General features: G+C 49.6%; 1 protein-coding gene across 12 annotated transcripts in view; it reads left to right on the forward strand.

Moving 5' to 3' along the window:
- Nucleotides 1-20,999, forward strand: part of LOC116660511 (atherin-like) — a 209,179-nt gene that overhangs the window by 141,017 nt on the left and 47,163 nt on the right. For 4 of the 12 annotated variants that reach the window (XR_004316077.1, XR_004316075.1, XR_004316074.1 and 1 more), the window contains exons 3-4: nucleotides 18,253-18,359; nucleotides 19,810-19,861. The exons of 4 other annotated variants lie outside the window; for them this stretch is intronic. The gene's annotated coding sequence lies outside the window, so the exon portion shown is untranslated. Of the gene's footprint in view, nucleotides 1-8,188; nucleotides 11,320-18,252; nucleotides 18,360-19,809; nucleotides 19,862-20,999 lie in introns of those variants that run through there. 4 more of the 12 variants (XR_004316081.1, XR_004316079.1, XR_004316078.1 and 1 more) reach the window with 2 other exon arrangements.

Raw genomic sequence — 20,999 nt, forward strand, 5'->3', positions numbered from 1 at the left:
AAGGGGTGGATTTGGTTGAGTGCTGATCTGCAGATGAACTGTGTCAAGATGCAGATGAAGCTGTTGGCTAAGGCACTGACCGGCACTCCTGCTTGCCCTGGGGTAGGATGTAGACTCACTGCGTATGGCACTGAGGCGCATTATCTCATGTGTGACTGCAGTTTTGGGGTCTTCGTTTTGCGTGTATCATGGCACTGGCATGACTTTCAATAAGTCGGAATTGCTGTTTCCTCAAAGTGGATCAGCCTGTTGCGTGTGGGGGGTGGTACCACACTCGTTGGAAAAGGGAGGCTGCGGTCCTTGGCGAGGGTGGGGTGAGCGTTAGGGCTAGGCGACTGGTGTGGCGGCTGTCACTGGTCAGGAGACGCTGTGCACCTTGGCACAGAGGAAAGACCTCAGAAAGTGGATCTCGGTCAGTGCCTAGCTTGGAGAAGAACTCTGAACCAAGGCTGGTTCGTGTTGGTTTAGCGAGGGGTGCCCCTTGCAGGTTGCAGGGCCAGCGAGCCCCTGCAGGTGGAAGGAACCAGCCCCGGGGGACTCGGTGCTCCTGTGTGGCCTCAGCAGCTCGGGGCTTGGAGCACGGCGCACTGCCAGCCGCAGCGCGTCCCGCTGGACGAAAACTCGGTGACCTGGGCCGGACCGGGGCACGCGCCAAGCTCTCCCCCCATCTGCGGGGCTGTAAACATTAGCCGAAGGAGCAATTTCACGGAGAAGTGAGCGACTGTCACTGTTGTCATAGTTTATTTTTAATATAAATTTAATTACTTTAATTTTAATTTTATTTATTTATTTATTTATTTACATTTTTCTGTTGAATTATAGTCATTTTACAATGTTGTGCCCAGTTGCTTCCATAGTTGTTAAGTTCAGCTTGTAAAGAAGCTTCGCGGCAGCCTGCAGGGAGAATCACTTTGCTCCAAGACTGAGAGGTCGCCAGGGTCAGACCTGCCCTGGGAGATCTGTGCGCATAGGGCATCCTCGGCCGTCTCGGGGCGTCTCTCGTTTGGGTGTTTTTCCTGACTCTGACAATTGAGATAGAAAATATTGGTGAAAATTTTCATACTCTGAGAAACAATTTTTTTAAAAGCTCTATCAGATGTAGGACAGTAACAAAAGAAACTGTGATTATAATTGGGGGGAAGAAATATTTACCCCCCTGCCCTGGACAGGCTCCGGAGAAGGGAGCGCCCATTTGTAACCTAAGAGCGTCCAGTCCTTACCGCCGAGGGGAAGGTGTTGGTGCTGGAATTTCCAGACTGAAGGGTGTGAGGGGCTACCTCTCAGGCTCGTGTGGAGAGGACCCCAGAGCCCGGCAGTGGCATCACCCGAGGGGTCTGGGATGGGAAGAGGCAGAAACAGGCGAGGGCATGTGGAAGTGCACAGGCTCGGCCGCGGGCTGGCGCTGCGGCAGTGGAAACGAGGTGGAACATGCTCGAGTTCCCTTGGGTAGCGAGGTTTATTACTGATCTGCTTCCTGGCGGTTTTCAACGCGCACGTTCTTTTAAATGTCATTTGCCTACTTGACCGTGGATGAAAGAAAAAGGTTGTCCATCCAAGGAAGCTAGGTTTTGTCTCAAAACAGAAATCATTTAGCTTGTATACTATGGATTAAAGTTACAATAGAAAAAGAGGGAGAGGTTAAAATATGCTACGTTTAGAAATGAATCACTTCAACAAGTCTGTTTTCTCTTGTGACAACTTGTTCTCACGCAGTTTCACCAGAAGCCTCGCCATTAAGGTCAACGAGAAGCGCAGCTGTTTGCAGACGTGTGCTAACAGCACTTTTCTGGGAGCTAATTACTTACTTTTGTGGCGTTCATTTGAATATGGGATAATTTGTAGTAATTCAGTTAAAAAATGCATTCTCAGACCATCTTTTCAAAGAATCGGGAAACCACACTTTCTTTCAGTTACTGTCTTGTTCAGCTTTCCCCAACACGTCATCCTGCTGAGATTGAGTAAAAAGGGTTAGCAGATCACCTGACAGACACCCGGTGGATGCTAGAATTCTTTACATTTGGTATTTCCTCTTATGATAGGGAAGGGGGTGGAAATCTATTTCTATTTTAATTCTTCAAGACTGAAATTACTTGCATTTACCAAGACAAAATTTGAGGTCCACTTTGTTAAGGATTTGCTTATCTGATCTCAAAAAGAATTTTGAAAACAAACGTAAATTTCTCATGACTCCTATTCATGTTTGTCAAAAAAATTTATTTAGAAAATGAAACTCAGCCTGTCAAATAAACTACAGGCACTTTATCCGAGGCCACAAAGAGAACTGCATCCAGCGCGTCACAGGTACACTGCGGCTGCTGTGGCAGCGCTCTGCAGCTCTCCGTCCGTACCTGCTTGTGATGAAGGCCGTGACGCCCTTAGACGTCACGGCCTTCGTGGAGCTGGGGCTCTTGTCAGTCGCTCAACTTTTTCATTTCTGTGTATTCTGTGTGTTTGTGATGTTGGCTAGCAGTCAGAGCATTCTCCGGAGTCAGGCTGTCTGAGTTCAAATCCCTCTGGGTCACCGTGGCCACTTACTTACCCCGTTGGTGAGAGTTTTACCCTCTGGAAGTGGTGAAAACGGATCCTTCACACGGAGTGGCTTTGAAGGGGAGATGAGACGATGTTTGTGAAAGACTGAGGCTCTCTGAGCTTCCTGTGTTGTTGCTGTTGTCACTGGACAAAGGTGCGTGTTCACAGGATACATCTTCACTCAGTGACGGATTGATACAACCCATCTCAATTACATCCACCTTCACTATTTTGATTTTAATTGATGTTTCCCATTTTCACAGTTTACTCGTTGAAAGAGTTTGGGATTGTCTGTGGATTTCCTTGAGAATTCCAGAGCACTCAGTGTAACTGGCATATTAGGTGCTTAATAGACGCCTTTTTAAAAAAAAGTATATTGAGATAACAGTAAAATTTCCCCAAAACTGCATCTGTTATTAACAAACTCTTCCTGCATGTTGTGTCTCACTTCCGACCAGCCCCGCGACAAAGAAAGCGCCTGATGTTACAGGCAGAGCTGGGACCTGGCCCCCACCCGTGTGATGTCATGAACCGGAGTTACACACACAGAGCAGAACCAAACAGAGAGGGTGGCGATACATTAAGAGAGCCTCAGTAACACAGCACTGCTGCAGCTCCACCACCAACGGAGCTGACTGAAAACGCACAGTGGCTCAGGCAGAAATGGGTTATGCTGACAGAAACGAGCTACTGTAAATGAGTGCAATTCAACTTTAGTTTGACTCTGCAGTTGTAATCTGCAAGGCTGAACAGCTTTAGTCTGGAGCAGCCATGTGACTTGACATTGAAAGACCTGTGCTCCCATCCTGGCCCTGCCAGTTGTGCACAGTGTTAGCTCAGGGAGGGTCTGCGAATGTCCTACGTGAGGACAGCAGAGCTGCAGCTGCAAGAGAAGGGAGTGTTGCTTGAGGCGTCCGGCTCACGGCCGAGTCTAGCTTCTCCAGAGGACGCGGTGGCGGCAGGACTGGCAGGGTCTCGTGTGGGTCCCAGCTTTGGACTTTTAGGGCTTGAAATCATTAATTCTCCAAATTGGTTGGTCTCTTTGGAATTGTGTGTTGATGACAAAGTTCACAGGAAAACGGTGTGTAAACTGAAGTACAGTTTAAAAACACATAATGGGGCGGAGGGGGCAGGAATACCTTCAAGTAAATTAAAATTCCCAGATGTAAATATACTTGGAAAGACAAGTTTATTCAAAGGATGCTTGCTGAACATGAGATAAGAGGAAGGTAAAAGTCTGATGGCTTGGCCCACGTTAAAACTACTATTTTTCATTCTTTATATTCTAACATACACGTCTCAACATTGTTGTTACAAAATTACTGTTAACTTTGATTAGTCTTGAGCAAATGATGGATGCAAATGAAAGCTTTTTCTAGAACCATTTTAGAGAAAGTAGCAAATCTGTGCTAGTCCTGTCATTTGAAGTGATGCCCCCTGGGCAGAGGCAGGCACCACCGAATCCCCCCGAGGCGGGGTGACAGCCCAGCCCCTACTCAGTGAAGGGCTGAACTCGGAGCCTTGTCAGCAAGTCTGAGTGGGAACCTGACCTCCCATCTCCAGCCAGTGGAAGCAGGTGGTGCTTGGGTTCCTCCACAGAGACCCAGCAGGGAGCCGGACCCCTCCTCAGCCAGCGTCAGTGCGGCTGTGCGTGTGGGGCTAGTCCGTGCTCCCCCTGGACCCCCACTGCTGTCGGCGGGGCCGGCGGTGAGCTGAGCATCCAGCTCTGTCCTGTAGCAACGAGGTTCACGCTCCGCCTTGCGCTGAGCTCTGGGCCCCCGCCACCTGAGCTCACACCGCCCCTCGAAGGCCATGGGGCAGTGCTGGGGCCAGAAACCCACCCTCTCCCGGCAGGTGTCCGCAGGCAGCAACCGAGCTAGTGAGGCACCCCCGCTGCCAGGGCGGAGAGACGGAGGACGCGGGCTGCCGGCTGTGCCGCAGAGGGGCCTGCTAGTTTAAAAACTCATAAAGAAAGAGGAGTACAAATAATAGGATTCAGAGCTTCAAAACACACTTTTCAAATGTCCACCATACGATACAAAATCACTCCTTATACAGAGAGGCGGAAAAACCACAATTCCAGTGTGAGAAGATGATGAGTGGATGCCAGCACGGAGTTGAGTCAGGTGCGGACATTAGGTGACAAGGATTTTACAGTAGCCTTCAAAAATTATTCAGCAAGTATTATAATCTTGAAATAAGTGAAAATATAAAATCCAAGAAAAATAGAAGTTATAAAAAAGAACCAAGTTGAAATTACAGAACTAAAAAAAAAATCACTTAACTAAATACACTCACTGGTTGGGCTCAAAAGTAGAGAGGTGATGGCGGAGTGGAGTCCACGAAGCTGAAGACAGATGAGCAGGGCTGGAGGCAAAAACAGAGACAGAGAGGGAACAGACTGAGAGAAAAGCGGGAACTAGCCGTCCTGAGGGCCTGGGAGACGGGACAGAAGGACCCGTGTGCAGCACAGGGGGCTGCCGTCGAAGCTGCCATGACCTGCAATGAAAAAGAGCCTGAAAAAGAACACACGTGTGTAACTGTATCACTCTGCTGTCTGCCGGAAGCCAACACAACATTGTAAGTCAACTGTGCTTCAATTCTTCAAATGCTCATTTTATGACCATAATTCAAGCCAAAACACTAAAGTTGTCATTTTTAATCGCAAAGCTCTACAGCGCAGGTAAAAAGTGGCCATCCCGTCCCGCACCCCTGGCACTTTGTGCGCCATCCTAAGGATGTGGGCTGTAGGCCCGCGGCCCAAACAAAGCCTGGTCCTGCACAGACGCTTCGCGTGGCGTGTCGTCGCCCTGCTGGTGCTCAGAGCTGCCGGGTGTCCTGTAACTGAGTGCTGACCTCACTGGCCTTCAGTCCGTGAGAGCGGACGTTAAGTCCTGGTTTCTCGTACCAGTTACTGTGGCAGTCAGCTTATGAGCTGCAGACCAGCAAACTGGCTGTCTGGTTTTTTGCCTTTTTAGCTTAAGCTGGGAGAGACTTAAGTGATGTCACAAGCCACACCCAAGGGGAATGACAGGATGACAGCAGTTTACAGAAGTGGAGACACGGTGCACGCAGGGACAGAATTCCACATGAGCAGAAAGGTGGTCTGAGCATTCCGGCGACACCGGGGCACTGGGCCTCTGTGAGAGGAATGCATCTTCGGCATCAAATAAGCAGAAAGCTGTAGAGGACCCATTTTATTACTGCGTTCATGGCCTAAGTGTTTTTGCTGGGCGCTTTTGTCACAGGTTCCACACAGGAATCTCCCGACCCATCGTTCGGCCGAACAGCGACCCATGTTGGAAGCAGCACAGAGGATCTTTTCTGACGGTGTCGCTACCACGCTGAACCCACGCAGGCACTGCAGTGCAGCCGGAACGTGGGGGTTTCTAAAGCTTGGTGTTTATTCCGAAGATGTTTTTTGGGGTGAAGTCACTGAAGCGGATGCTCCTGGATCTTGCCAAGCCGATCTGCCAGCGTCAGCCTTAGCAGGTTCCCTTTCGTTTGCTGAGTCCTGACTCGGTGGGTGATGACCTGGAATCGCGTAGCGTCTCCCACCGCCTTCTCACCGTGGATGTGGACCTGACGACGGTGCACCCGGGACTGCCGCCACGAGCCGTGGGCGACGTTTTGCCAGTGGAGGCGGTGAGAGGAGGCCTTTGGGTTGCCACGTACAGGACGTCGAAACGCCCTGGTAATTCACACCTAAGCAGGACCCTCTGGGATGGGAGAAGGACCAGCTCACAACACGCTCTCTCTTTAAGGCTCAACCACGGGGAAGAGCAATAATCGCACTTGTAAAGAATTTGCAAGCAAAATGCCAAAGTGGCAGGCAGGTTCTGGTGCTGGCACTTACATGACAAATGTCTTCACTAAATAGCAGAGAAAGGTGTGAGAATTTGATTTGCAAAACATATGGCCTTGTCAGAGAAGACCCGACAGCCCTCTCAGCGTCTCCAGCTGAATAAATCAAGAGAACTGGGTAAGCCCATGAGGTTGAAAAAACGCTGAACATCTGTAAAAGCTCGACGTTCCTCTGGGGGCTGTCACCTTGCAGGTTCAGACGGGGATGTTGGTACATGCAGTGTTGCTTGGCGTTGGTAAAAAGGTTTGCGTCTTCGATATGCGAAGAAACCTACCCAAATCACACGGGAATAGGAAAGGATATCTTTGCAGTTGGCGGAAAACTGGTGATGACCCTGCCTGCTAGGAATGGGGCCCGGAATAAAACGGCCACTGAGCCAGGATCGGCTGCGCGAGTTTCGGCAAACACGGCTCCCTCGTGCGTGAGAGCTGGTCTTACCCAGGAGAGGCCCGAGGTTCAGGTCGGCGCAGGCGCGCCCTGTGGGTCTCCCGTCCCGACAGCAGCAGGCGTGTGGCCGGCTCACTTGCTGAATCACCACGATGCTCAGAGGCCGAAACGTTTCACATCCGGGTTTCAAGCCAATGTGTCCACTTCCGTTGTTTGTACCAAAAGACGTGGGAATAAGAAAACACATTCTACCCAAATATAATACTATGTACATGTAGCATAAAGAACGGTATTGCTGGGCGATGAAGTTTATTTCTCATAAAAATGCTAAATTAGTATTAAACATCCAAAAGAATGTGACACAACTTACAGGTGGAAGAAATTAAATTCAGAATATGCCAGATGTGGGGTCCACTGTGCCACAAGCTTTTTTTTCAATCATGTAACATTTCTCAGTTACAATGTTCTCGTTCAAACAACAGTAACGTCGTGCTGGAAGAACCAAATGTAGTGATGGATGTGAAAGTCCTTTTCAAGTTTTAATCTCTAAGCAAATGCTGCTTAACGTTATCAAATAGCCGCTTGTTTTCTATGAATGTGCATATTTCATCCCTGCTGGTTCAGAATCTTACTGCCAAACTTTCAAGAGGTTAATATGAGGCATGGATCTGTGAACAACCAGCTGTGTTGTTCCACATATTACATATTTGGAATAAATTATATCAGCATATTCTGATGATCATGCTTTTAAGTAACACGGAGCCAACTCACCTCTCATCACCTCTGCTGACTTTTCAGGGCTTCATCCACTTCATGACCTTGTGGTGGGAAAAGTTCATCAAATTGATATCAATTCTGATTTTCCAGGTGGACGTGAGAGTTAAAATTCTGCTTGAAAGAATGCTTAACCGTGTTACTGAATCACAACACCTATCTTTAAATTAGATTTGAATCGTGTAATTATGCATATTCAGGAAACACTGAACTCTGAGTTGTCAAGTCATCTGTTTCTCCCACTGCTCGGAAGTCCGCATCCTTGCTGCTGTTTTAGGTCACCTTAGAATCCAGGACTGATGACACATCAGCCAGTGCAACGGCCACCTTAGCAAGTTGCATTAGACGCGAGGTGATGACTTTACTGCCAGGAAGACCAAAGCACTAACAGAAGACATGGCCGAGAAAGCTGTGTCCGTGCGTAGCTGTGGCCGCCCACACAGTCATAAAGACTAACAGCTTATGGCCGTGAATGAAAGGATCGGAGAAATGCTTTAAATAAATAAGCCTGTTAGTTTTCATATGCGTAAGTGTCTTTTAAAACCAAGTCTACATTGTTTGTTGTTCTAACTTGAAGACAGAAGTGAAACAGACAGAGATGTCACGTGCTGATCAAGGCCTCGTTTTTTCCAGGTGTGCTTCTCTCATGTGCGTCTGCAGAAGAAGTATCTTCATCCAGGGGACTTCAGGTTGCCTGAACGCTCACTTTTATGAGAAACGGGAAACAACCAGGACATCGTATCGTGTGCCCAGGGTGAACATGTGACTTCAGCCCGGGCCGGCTGCCTTCTTCCCCAGGCAGTTCAGATTGGAGATGGACAGATGTCCTGGTGTCTGCTTGGATCGGAGAGTGAAACCTTAGAGACTGGGGCGCTTGGAGCCACGTCCCCTGCCCCGGGGAAATCCACCTCCCGGAAAGGAGAAGCTGACCTCCGGCATCACCGAGTGCCCCGTCCCCTGGGGCCAGGTTCCTGCAGTGCCTCCTCCTCAGTGAGCTCTCCTGTGTCCAGCCCAGCCTCCTGAGCTGACAAACGAGCTTTATTTCCCCTCAGTTAATTAATTCATTTGTTATCTTGTAGGAGCCTATAATGAAAAAGAATATGAGAAGGCATAAAGGATCTTTTTGCTTTAGGAAAAAACCCCAGCTTGTAATAGTGTCCTTACGAGTTTACAGATGCGTATGACATTTAAAAGAAAATCAGAAAGTTTATAATAGATTTACATTATTAGAACAGAAACAAAGCCAAGTTTTAAAAAAACGAGGTGGGGCTAAGGGGTCTGGTGTTAAGAAACCTGAGACAGAGGTCCGACTAGATGTATAGTTGTGTCTTCACAGGTCTCATCCGCCGGTTTAATAGAATTGCAGTAGTGAAAACAAAATTAACATAAAAATAGAAATCCTGTGAGTTCTCTGTATCTCAGCCCCTGAATAAAGTGGCGTTCAAGTTTTTCCAGTGTCCTTAGTGCGCTGCTACCTAAGAGTTCAGGAAAAGCCGCTTGTTTCCCGCTGCTGAGGACAGAGGTGTCCCTCACTGCCGTCACCTTGTCCCTGTGTTCCCGAAGTCTGCGAAAGCCCACGGGCAAAGATTTGAAGCATTCTGCTGAAACTGTGTCAGAACTGGCCCCTTCACGTTACAGTCTGATCATCTGATGGAGAGCTGCCTCAGTGGCTGTCCCGGAGTCTCATGTCTCACTGAGCTTTTATAAAATCGACCTTTCTGCCTTTATCTGCAGTCGCTGAGTGAGTCCCACCACCGAGACGGGCCTGCGGTGGGTGAACCCTGGGGAGGAGACTGGCCACCACGGACACGGGCCGGAACCGCGGGCCTCCCTGCCCGGCTCTCTCCCTGGGTCGGGGCTTCCGTTCCTCACCCTTTCTTCCCTGACGGTGGGTTCTCTTCCCAGATGCCTCTGCTCCTTTGAAAATAAGCGTAAAGGAGAGGTTTGCCACACAGACTTGCAGACGAATCTGCTTTCCCTGGAGCTTTGAGTTGGGTCACGTGTTTCAGATGATTCAGCAGAAAAGAGGTAGAAGAGAAAGCACAGTACGACCGTATCTGGAAGGACGTACTTTCTTGAAAACAGAAACTTTGCTTCAATTTTTCTTGAAGGAAATAGAACATTTTCCAAAACAATCGCTCTACATTCTTCATCAGCCAGAGAATCCCAGTGTCCGTTGGAGCCGCGTTTTCCAGGCGGACAAGAACTTCCCTGTGACGTCGCTGTGGTTTCCAGCTGAGGTGCAGCTTCGGGCTTCATCGCTTTCGCTCCTGGCATCACTGGCGGGAGCATTGTAAGGGAAGACGGAAAAACAGAGTGACGGCGTTTTTGTAGGGGACCGTCAAATTCCTTCTGATTGTAGACGCGTCGCTTCACTCTGTGCGTCACTCACCTGAAGCTGCACGGTGCTGCTCTGCAAGGAAAACCAGATTAACAGTGAGACGGTTGCCTCTGCTGCTGGGACCCGATTCTCAATGTGCTCTTAGACCCGGGTGTATTTTTCAGCGGTTCATTTGCATTCTTCAGTGAGACAGTCAGCATGATTTCCTTGTTTACTGTTACTTTAAGCAGCTCTGGAATCATGCACTGCTGGCTTCGCCTCCAAAACATGAAACGGTCCTCGGGAGGCTTAACGGCGTGTGTTACCTTGAATCTTCGGTTTGCCTCTCCTGGCATCGCCGTTGCCAGGTGACCTGGTGCACGTCCTGCTCATTCACACGGTTACGCCGTCAGGAACTGAACGTACCGCCGGTTCGTTCCGAGCTCATGGGTCTGCATGGTGGGGGCCTTGCTTTCCAGAACCCGCGGGGGTCAGAGCTGAGCAGCGACGTGAAATCATTTAAGGCAGATCTATTCCGAGGCCAGATTTTAAGAATGTAGTCTTCATGACTTTTTCTATTTTTGGTGTTTTCTCATGATGATTTAAAAACGAAGGCAGTGGTCTGAGCTCACAGTCGGCGCTTCTGTTGCGTTTATAACCTTGGTATAAAATCAGTCAGTGAGGGAGAGGGGCCTGTGGCGAGTCGGCGTCCCCCACCCCCGCCCGGGGAGGCTCCCTGCGGCCTGGTGGTGGGGGGAGGGACCCGCAGACCAGAGGCAGCGCTGAGAGCCTCACAGCCCCTCAGACACAATTAACTGAACCCTAAGCAAGGTGAGCAGGAGGCCTGCCAGCTGGCTCACCCGCCCCCGCAGCTGGTCTCGCCGCCCGAACACAAGCAGGCCCAGTAGGAGCGCTAATTAGGGCTGCGCAGGTTGACATCCAGCACAGTTCAGGGGACAGACAAAGAGGACGCTGCCGCCCGGCCCTGCAATCGCTTCACAGCCGTTATGTCCAGGGCTCAGAGGGGCCGCTGTGTCCAGGTCGCGGGGGCACACACTGATGGAGCCTCAGGGGAGAAGCAGAAAAATCTGCAAAACACGTGGCAGGTCTGAGTCCAAGATTTCTCAGTGATGTGCCATGACTTTTGAGGCAACTTGACTCCAAATCAGTGTTTCCTTTTCTTCTGAAATGCTGAAGAGCAGTTTTATGTGGTAAGAACCAGTCAGTTCTCAAGGCAGAAACTAGGGATCTGTGTAACGTGTGTAATAAGTTGAGAGAATTTTTAAGATAATTGCGCCTGCTTTCTCCCTTTTGAACACTGTTTAGTAAGAACGTTAGATGTGGAGCAAAGAACACTGTACTTTGTGTAAGAAGAAAATGGGGCAGAGAACGGCTTTACAGGCAGTTTAATTACGGCAATGCTTTCTAGCAGCCAATTAGTAAAACCAGACGAAAAGAGAACTGTACTCTTTAGTACATTTTTTAATGTTTTCAATTCATTTCAGGATAAATGTAGATTTTTCATGAATGTATTTGAAAAGAAGTGGTTAATTTTTTAAGATTGAGCCACGTTTGAAAACAATAGATTATCTCTGTTTCCGCTCCTTCCTCCGTGTGACAGGTGACCCTCTAAGTTACTAGAAAGTGCGCCCAAATACCCCAGCAAATCTCCTTCTCTCTCAGAAACAGGTGAGTGAGACATAAAATCTCTTTTTCTGTGAGCAAAACTGGGTCACCCAGTAAACAGACACAACATGCAGGTGCCCAGAGAAACCGCGAAAAGGGAACGTTTAAAATGTGTTAATGCAATGTTTAAAAAATTGAATTAGTCATCATAGTCATCATAAGAAAAGGCGGTTTTCTTTACACTTTGTTTCTTTACTCTTAATGTAAGTAGCTTTGTATTTTGATTTAAATTGCACATGGAGGTGCCTAAAGGTCTTAGCCTGCCCCTGACGGGGAGACGGCGCGGTGATCACGGGGCGGACGTCCCCTCGGGAGCCCTGCAAACTCCGCTTCCGGGCCTGGCCTCGCCGCCGAGGTTTTTCTTTCCCCTCTTGGTGAGCAGACGGTGGGGAGGCCCCCCAGTTCTGTCCCCCGGTGTTCATGCCCCACGTAATCCCGTCCTTGTGAGTGTGGATTGGACCTGTGACTTGCTTCCGGCTGACAGAACGTGGCCAAGGTGAAAGATCTTACAGTACCTGAGGCCCCAGATCCTCAGTGGGTGGTGAGTTAACCCAGAGGGAGATGGTCTCCAGAGGCCCGAGCCGGCCACAGACGGCCTTGACGGAGGGGTGGGGCCTCCTGGAGGTTGGCTCGAGCCATGACTGGCTGTGTCAGAGACCCGCAGGTGGTCCCGCAGGTGGCTTCCAGGAACCGTGGGCAGCCTCCAGCTCACAGCTGGCAAAGTCCCAGGGTCGTCAACCCCACGGCCACTGTGGGACGACCAGTGGAATGAAGACGGCAGATCCCTCCCCGGCCCAGCCTCCGGATGAGAACGCACCCAGCCACAGCGGGGTTGCAGCCTGTTCGGCTCTGAGCAGAGAGCCCAGCAGAGCCAGGCCTGGACTCCTGACCCAGGGGTTGGGTGCGGTTCTTAAGTCCCTAAGTCTGTGGGACTCAGCTGCAGAGCAACAGAAAATTAATATGTTCTTCCTCCTTGTTGCCAGCCTTTGAGACAATCCGGTTTTTCTTTCCAATTTACTTAAAATATGATAGAATTATTAGAGCCTCAGGAAATAAGCCATTTCTTTCCAGCAGTTGCTGGAGGAAAGGTTCCCATGTCTGTTGAGCTAGATTGACTGTCTCCCCGTGAACGCCCCTTATCCCATCCTGGCAGAAAGTTGTCGCTTCCTCCTTTTCATCGCCACCAGCACTGCCCGTGAGAGACCAGCCTCTCTCTTCACTCTTCCTGAGTCCATCGGTGGACTTGTTATTCTGCCAATCCAACTAGTAAATTACAGATTTTCCCTTGGACGTGTACTCGATTTCACTGTAGCTGCAAATGGAAAATTTTAAGAATATATCCATTGTTTATCTTTCAAGAACAAAGCCATCTCATGCTTAAGACGACACAGAAACTCTCGTCATGAGAAGGTAATTCTCTACAATCACTGATCTACAGTTTCAGTAGAGTTCCTTCCTCCCCGTGAGTTCTTTTCCAGTGGAAACCTGTGCTTTTAAATATGTTTTTCGATACTGATTTGCTGTGGTTGTTTTTCTTTAATTTCCCCAGGAAAATAAAGCCCTTTCTCCGGGTTAGTCTTTAAATCATGTGCACATAGCGTGAATGAAACAGCCGTGAACTTGCATGGCGCCCATAGAAGGTCACTGAGAAATGGGATAAATCTATGTTGAAACAAGGAAGTGGAACAGATTGAGAGAGACAGTCTGATCGTGGATCATCATACAGAAGATATTTCCGTAATTAGTGCCAGACGAAGGACGAGGCCGCTGCCCCGGGGCCTGAGCTGGGCCTTGGTGGAGCTGGTTTCAGCAGCTCCACTGAGTTTCAGTCCAGTGACGTGTTCTCTGCTCGTTACTAACTCATCTTATTACAGTGCAGAACCATCTCACACTGTCCCCTTTTCTGCTCATCTGCTGAGAGTCTCTGGAATTTTCCTACTTAGTGAAAAGAAAAAGGAAAAAAGTCATCTCTTTTACGTTAGAAAATTCTATTTGTATTGATGTTTCTTTTTGATTACAAATTATGCATGGTCCATTGTTCGTTATGCCCTGTAATTTCCACTTAAAACTCAATAACCTTGCAAGAGGAGACAGAATTTCAGCCTCATCTACTTGGATGGAACAGGAAATGGACAAGGGAGGAGAGTCTCCCGTCTAAGAGTTTGCAGCATAAACAGCGGATGGAACACACGACTGAGAGTCTAGTACACAGGTACGAGGCTGCCCGTTTAACTGTCATCTTTAAGGTCTGGAAAAGTGGTGAATGCCAAGACAGGTTCAACCAAAATTATGTTGCGATTCAGTAAAGCTGAATACATTTAGTTCAGTGATCTCCATGGTTTTGGTTTGATGCTTTGTTTTTCCTCGTTCCTGAAGATTATGTTCCTCCTACGCAGCATCTTTAGAAATGTTTGAAATGAATTATTAACCTGTGATGTTTTATTAAGATGCACAATGGGCTTTTTGAAAATTTTTAAAAAGCTGAAAAAGTCCATTGTTCAGACTCACAAGGTGGAAAGGCCAGACTGACTCACTCTCCTGACGTGCTCAGGACTCGGAAAACAGACACGTCGGCACCCATTAGACCCATAGTCTCCCCTGGGAGCCGCGTCTCCAGCTGACGAGGAGGGCAGAGACAGGGCGGTTGCCCTTCCTGAAGCCCGAGCAGAAGATCCAGTGTCGGTGGAGGGCTTCGGATCCCTGCTGGCCGCCCCGAGGGTCCTCTGCTCCCATTTCAGGAACAGAACATGAAGAACAAACCACCACCGAGTCAGGTGTCACTTGGCACCAACCCGACCTCGTCAGGAGGATAGACGCACGTACCGCACGACAGGGCTCGAGGCGGGTGTGGTTGTCACAGGGTCCCCACACGTGCAGACACACACACACACGTGTGCACACATACAAGATCAGTAACAAAGAAGGCAAAAAATCTCCTTGCGCTCTCGCACCACCAAGAACACACTGAGGCTCGATTTTCAGACACTTTGATGCATGTAAATCAAACACAAGTAAACATCACAAAATTTAGACCCAGCACACTTTACATTCATTTACTTCAATCGTGTTAGACCGCGGCGCTCTGACGACGGGGTGCTTGCAGCACGAGGGGCCCGGGGCTGGTGCCCCCCGGCTCCGCCCTTCGGGCTGGGATGTTGAACTTGCTGGGGCTTCACTGCTCTTCATTAAACCTCAGTGTCATCTGCGGGCGGGTTCAGTGTGCCTTTCCTCTGTAGCTCTTCCTTCTGTAATACACGTCCTAGTCTCTGCTCGTTTCCGGTGTTTTATTCAACGTGAAAGCTTGTCTTTCTGCGACGTGCAGCGGAGCCTTGCGTGTCAGTGACGGCGCCCAGGGCTGGCCGCCGTCCCCGGGGCCGGTGCTGTGCCGGTTAAGTGGTCAGTTAGCACCTGCGCTTCTCTCTTGACCTGTTTGGGCTTCAGTTAAGCACTTGGTTGAGCAAGGACGTTATACTAGTCAGCTCGGGCTACCAGGACAGAACACCGCCGTCTGGGAGGCTCAAACAGCAGGAATGCATCTTCTCACAGTTCGAGAGGCTGGAAGTCAAGTCGGGCGCCGGCGGAGTGGGTGTCTGGTGGGGACCCCTCCCACTTGCAGACGGCTGTCTTCTCGCTGGGCCCTCAAACGGTCTTTTCTTCATGCAGCCCAGACAGGGGCTCTCTGGGGTCTCTCCCTGTGAGGACCTGGGTCCTACAGGACTTGGACTCCAGCCTTGTGACCTTATTTCATCTTAATTATCCCCCTAAAGGCCCATCTCCTGACAGGGTCACATCGGAGGTTCAGGAGGAGTTTGATACACCGGACAGCTTCCATCCTACTGGGGGCAGTGAGTTTCTCATGGGGAAATAGATGATTTTCAGAGTTACCTTTCTTTTCCTTGTCCTAATGCTTCTGCCTGGCCCTGCTGTCTGTGGGCGTTCCGAACGCTTCGTCTGCCAAGACGGTGCCCACAAAGCACTGCTTTGACCAAGGGACTCATCTTACAGGGAGGGAGTGTAGAAGGGCCTTTGTCATGGAATTCACCATCTTACTGCAAATTCCTGTCGCTCACAAGCCGCTGGCCTGAGATTCCTGGGGCGGGGGCTGTGGAAGGGTCAGGCATGCCCCTGCCTGAGAGGAGGCGTGTGGGGTTTGGGTCCTCCGGAAACGGACTGAGGGAGAGGCCCGTGTCTGGTGTGTTTCTCTGGGAGGACCCTTGGGATGGGCACCTACAGGTGTGTGATTCAGGCTGGTCGCTCCCGCATCCCCTGGGGAATTCTGGAGCTGAAAGGGGCTGGGCTGTTCCGCGTTGGGCCAAGTAGCCGGATCTCATCGTCCACCTGGACATGGACTGCGCCGGGGAGGAACGTGCCCTTGGCACCTCTCCAGAGCCAGGACAGGCCCTGGCGGGGCTGACTCGCGAAGGCGCTTGGCTGTTAACACTTCAGCCCTGGGACGGGCAGTGTTCCTTAGTGGTGTATCTCCGTGTCTGCCGTCGCCTGCCCCTCACGCATGGAATATGACCCTAATGGATACAGCATTTGCTTTAATCGTGCAGCCAGTGCGCGGTGCTGTTGCCACCCGTGGGCAGAACACCGGAGTCTGGGCGGGCACTGGAGGAGGGGTCATACTGAGCGTCCCTCACTCACCTCCCAGCCACAAAGGAGTCTATGCTCTCCACCTCGCCCTTGAACTTGACGGTTTGGAGGTCTTAGTTCCCTGGAGGAAGCCACCTCCCCCAAGAAAGGCAGTGTAGACCCGGAGGCTGGGATGCTCCGCAGCCATTTTGGGTGCCACATGCCACCGAGAGGGCAGTCAGAGAGGACGGGACTCTGCTGGCGCAGGTGCCTGCTTGCACTTGCCAAGAGGACACCAGGTTTCTTGAAGGTATCTGGGCCAGTGAGGCCACAGCTGGAAGCCAGGTGTCCCAGAGCACACCTTGGGCTTCCTGTGTCCAAAAGTACGTGCCGATGTCTTGATAGAGACAAGCCACCGAGCACTGAGGTCTGTCAGGACTGGACGTCTGTGTCACACTCCTGGTACTGAACCTCACTGAGTGAAGGTGTTGGTGGAGGAAAGGGGCATAAAATAACTGGTGGGAGGAGGAAGTGGTGACCTCAGCCTTGGCCCAGCGACCTTTTGCAGGGGCTGGCTATGGCAGCTCCGAGCGTTTGCCTTTAATCATTTCCTGCCCCTTCAGTATTCCATTAGTACATAAGCGGAGTCTAACAGACTGCAGGTTCCAGGAGGAAGTGTAACAGTACTTACGTCATCTTGTGACACTCGATGGCCGGGGACACCTTGTGACTCCCGTACGCTCGGGATGGGATTTTCCCCAGGTGACCGCAGGGCAGGAGAGGATTCCAACTGGAGAGAGTCACTCTGCACTTCCTCCCCCAGACGCACTGTCTCCCCTCATCGTTCCCTGTCCTGTGCCCCCTCATCCCAGACGCTTTGCAGAGGCTGCCAGCTGGGAGAGTGCTGGGAATCACAGACGTGCCATCGGGAGGTAGAACAAAACCGAAGTCGGACTGTTTCTTTCCTGCCCCTTCGGGCTGTAGTGTCAAAAGGCTGCCCTTTCTAGACAGTTCAGCAAACGTCGTCATCTTCCTGAATCTTGACCACACCCCGTCCCTTACCTAAGGACTCAGCATTTAAACCGTCTGGGGTGGATGCTGTTTCCTGCCTGCACTCTGACTGGTTCCGGTATTTGAATCAGTGGTGCTCACAGAGTCGACAGCTGCCCACTTTAAATCAGTTAAGCTCCTTGCTTTATACCCAGTGTGTGTGTCCGCCGGCCGCGTGGAGGCACGGCCGTGCGGCTGGGGATTCTGCACAGTGACGCGTTTCTAGAGTCGTGTGAAGGGTTTTCGCACAACTTAAGGATAGTCAGTCGTCTGCTCCTGCTTCATCTGGTGCTGTCAGTGATGCAGCAGTCACTCTTGAATGAGCTTCCTGCCATTTCAGAAAAGCTTTGGAAAACGGAGGGCTGGATGGGGAAGGCAGGGAGATAAAGGAGGTGCCTTGTGACAAGCAGTGCCCTCAAACCAGCCCCGAGACACAACCCGTTACAGTCTCCCTTCTCTAGATCAGAAGCAGCTGCCGAGGGTGACGTGACGTGGCCCGACCCCCCCCCCCCCCCAGTCTGAGGGGCCCCCGGGAGAGGCACCACCTGTGAGCGGCGACCCACAGACCCTCAGGCACTGCCCCCTTTAGTCCATGTTTGACCCGCAGACCCTCAGGCACCGCCCCCCCGCCTCCCCCACTCCCCCCAGCCTTTAGTCCGTGTTAGGACTGGTTTTTCGTCTCTTCCGCTTTCTGATAAGCAGCTCGCAGGGCAGAAGCGCGGGCGGCCTCTCGTGGGTTAAGTCGGCCCCCGTGCTGATGCTGGCTTCAGCTCTGTTCAGCCATCTTGGAACCACACGTACTTAGAACTGGTATCTTAAGTGCCTCCTGCCAGCTCTGGCACATATATCCTCAATAAAAATTCTTCCTTGAAGATAAAATGTGCATTAGACAGATTCCAGAGATTTGGGGGCCAAAAAAAATAACACTGTCAAGCTAACCAAGCTTCAGCGAGTGCGCAGGGCCCACGGTCTCGGGCCACCACTCGTTTTATTAAATGCATTGGCTGCCGCCTCCGGCATCGGGCTTCTCCTCACGAGGTTATTATTTCTTTACTCTGCTTGGCAGGACGTTGATCAGATCTGCCTGTGGGAATCCAGACGACACCAGTGGTATCAGGGATTGGTCATGTTACCTTGAGCCCGTCTGAAGCGTTCTTTCCAGAACTCAAGTCTGTGAGTGAAATTTTAAGAAGTAAACCGAAGTTGATATTTTCATCCAATAAATATATCACATTATCTTAAGATAGTGGGGGTAGAAGCTGTCAAGTCTGAAGTACTTCACTTTTTTTGGTAATTTAATTAAAATATTACATGTAATTATACACAACATAATTATGTATAATTATAACTATTATGTATAATTACTATATATGTATAATTATATACATATAATTATAATGCACAATATTATTATGTATAATTATATGTAACTATATATAATTATATTATTATATCACAACATGTATTATATATTATATCATGCAAAAAAGTATTTGGCCCTTCTTACTTGGTTAAGAAATTATAGATGTTTCATGAGGGCACAGTCACCTGGTGGACAAGCTCAGACTTGTGCACATGAGCAGGCTTTGCCTCTGTGCTCTGACGTGGTCTGTGAAGACACCCTGATAATATGGGAAGAATGGGGAACGCACAAAAACATTGACGTTTGTAATATTCTAAGTGTAGATGTCATTAGCGCTGTGAAGCAGCCACTTGAAAGGGTTCATTTCATAAATATCTGTTAAATCCTTTTATTCATCCTAGAGATATTTTCAGATGTACGTTGAGCCAGGCACCTAAAAGTCAGAGACCTTTGAGCTCTTGCTAAGAATGCAGGTTCAGTGCCAAATACGGCAAGTGAACCTTGAAAGTGTTGTTGCAAAATATCCAGGGGAAGTTTGATCACTTTATAAGCTAAATCTGCGTTTTCCTGGGTATTTGTGACTGAACCTCTTCCTCGCTTAGAATTTTTCTTCCCAGTAAGGCAAAGCGTACAGAATACTGTATCGTGCTCATCGTGGTCCGGGTAGCAGTCGTTGGGGACGGTGTGCGGCGGCAGTGACTGCTCACAATGATGGCAGCTGCTCTCCGCTGCGGGACATCTCCGTGCACCGGGAATTGAGCTCAGGGTCTTGCCCTCAGCAGCCCAGGGCTGTAGTTGTGCCCTTGTTACAAACGAAGAAACTGAAGCTAACACGTGGTACTTGTCCATCTGCAGCTCGCAGGGTGTATGTGTGGTGGCGCTGGGATGGGAACACGGACATCTGACTTGGCAGGTGTGTGGTACCCTGCGCCCTGCTGTTCCGCGCAGGCTTCCCGGGCCGGCTCACCGGGGGCAGCAGTGATGGCAGAGGCTGGGGGGTGGCGGCTGCCTGCCAGGTGGACTGACCCTCCAGCAGAGGGAGGAAGACCTCACTCACACTCAGCGCGAATGGGAATTTTCACGGGAGAATCTCCTCCAGGGAAAGGATACGTGTGAAGCTGGTGGGGTCTGCAGGGCGAGCGGAGGGAGGGTCTGCCTCCAGCTCCAGGACGTCCCTCCTCCCCTGGCAACTGATCTACATTCCCAACTAAGTGAAGGTCAGCCTAACGCCTACCCAGCATGGATCTCTTCTTTCAACAGAAATGACATACCCTGTCCCATCAGTGATTTTTCAAGCATCAGCCCATTGCAAGTGAGTACATTTATGAATATTAATTTTTATTATCAAAAGAAAGCGTATTTATACAGAAGGCTGGAAATTTCAGTTCAGAAATGTTGATCCCTTCATCAGTGAGAATTAACAGCACGAACTGACACAACATTGTAAGCTGACTATAACACAATAAAAAAAAAAGAAAGAAAAGCTTTGATGAAATGCAAAAATAAAAGAATTAACAGCACGACACAGATCACTCAATAGCACGCAATTATTTGGTAATGAGTCATAATCATAAGTAATTTCCCAAAGAATAAGTTAAGTATTCATTAGAAAAAGTAATCACCATTAATTGCACTAATCATTTTAATTAAAAGGCGGAAAATGCACTTTTATATGAATCTGGAATTTTAATTTCTGTCTTTGAAAAGGCTCAATCCTGTGAATTTTTTAAAAATAAAAATTAAAAAATGAGCATATGGAGCTATCATTTATATGTGGAGTCTGGAAAAAAATGACACAAATGAACTTATTTCCAAAACAGAAACAGACTCACAGACGTGGAAAACAAATTTATTGTTTCGGAGGAAGAGCGGGTAGAGGGGTGGGTCAGGAGCTCAGGATTTACAGATACTGACTACTTTGTATAAAGTACATGAACAGCACGGTCCTACTGCACAGCACCGGGAACTGTATTCAGTACCTTCTAACAGCCTGTGATGAAAAAGAATCTGAAAAGGAACATACATATATGTAAACTGAACCACTGTGCTGTGCTGTGCACCAGAAATTAATACTACATTGAAAACCAACTACACTTTAACTTAAAAAGCTGGCTTCTGGACATCCATGCATTAGCGCACTGGCGTCTGTACGCGGTGTGTGGCTGTTCCGTGTTGGGGACTTGGTGGCGCACCTCCTCTGCGTGTCGTCTGTACCCACATGAAGTAGCAGTGGAGCTTAGAAAGTTGGCTCCGTATTTCCAGAAAATAAAGTAAAATCTTCTCCTGTGTCACACACTGGTTTTTAAGATGCATCTGTTGGGTTTCAGCCTTTAAATCTGCGTGGTGAGCGGCACACCGGCTTCCTCGGTCCAGTGTCATAACGCAGGCTGCAACGTTTCCATGTCAGCTTGACCGGGCCGCTGGGACCCCGGGTGGTGGTCAGACTCTGT

Source organism: Camelus ferus, chromosome 29 (assembly GCF_009834535.1).
Source record: "Camelus ferus isolate YT-003-E chromosome 29, BCGSAC_Cfer_1.0, whole genome shotgun sequence".
NCBI classification, from domain to species: domain Eukaryota; kingdom Metazoa; phylum Chordata; class Mammalia; order Artiodactyla; family Camelidae; genus Camelus; species Camelus ferus.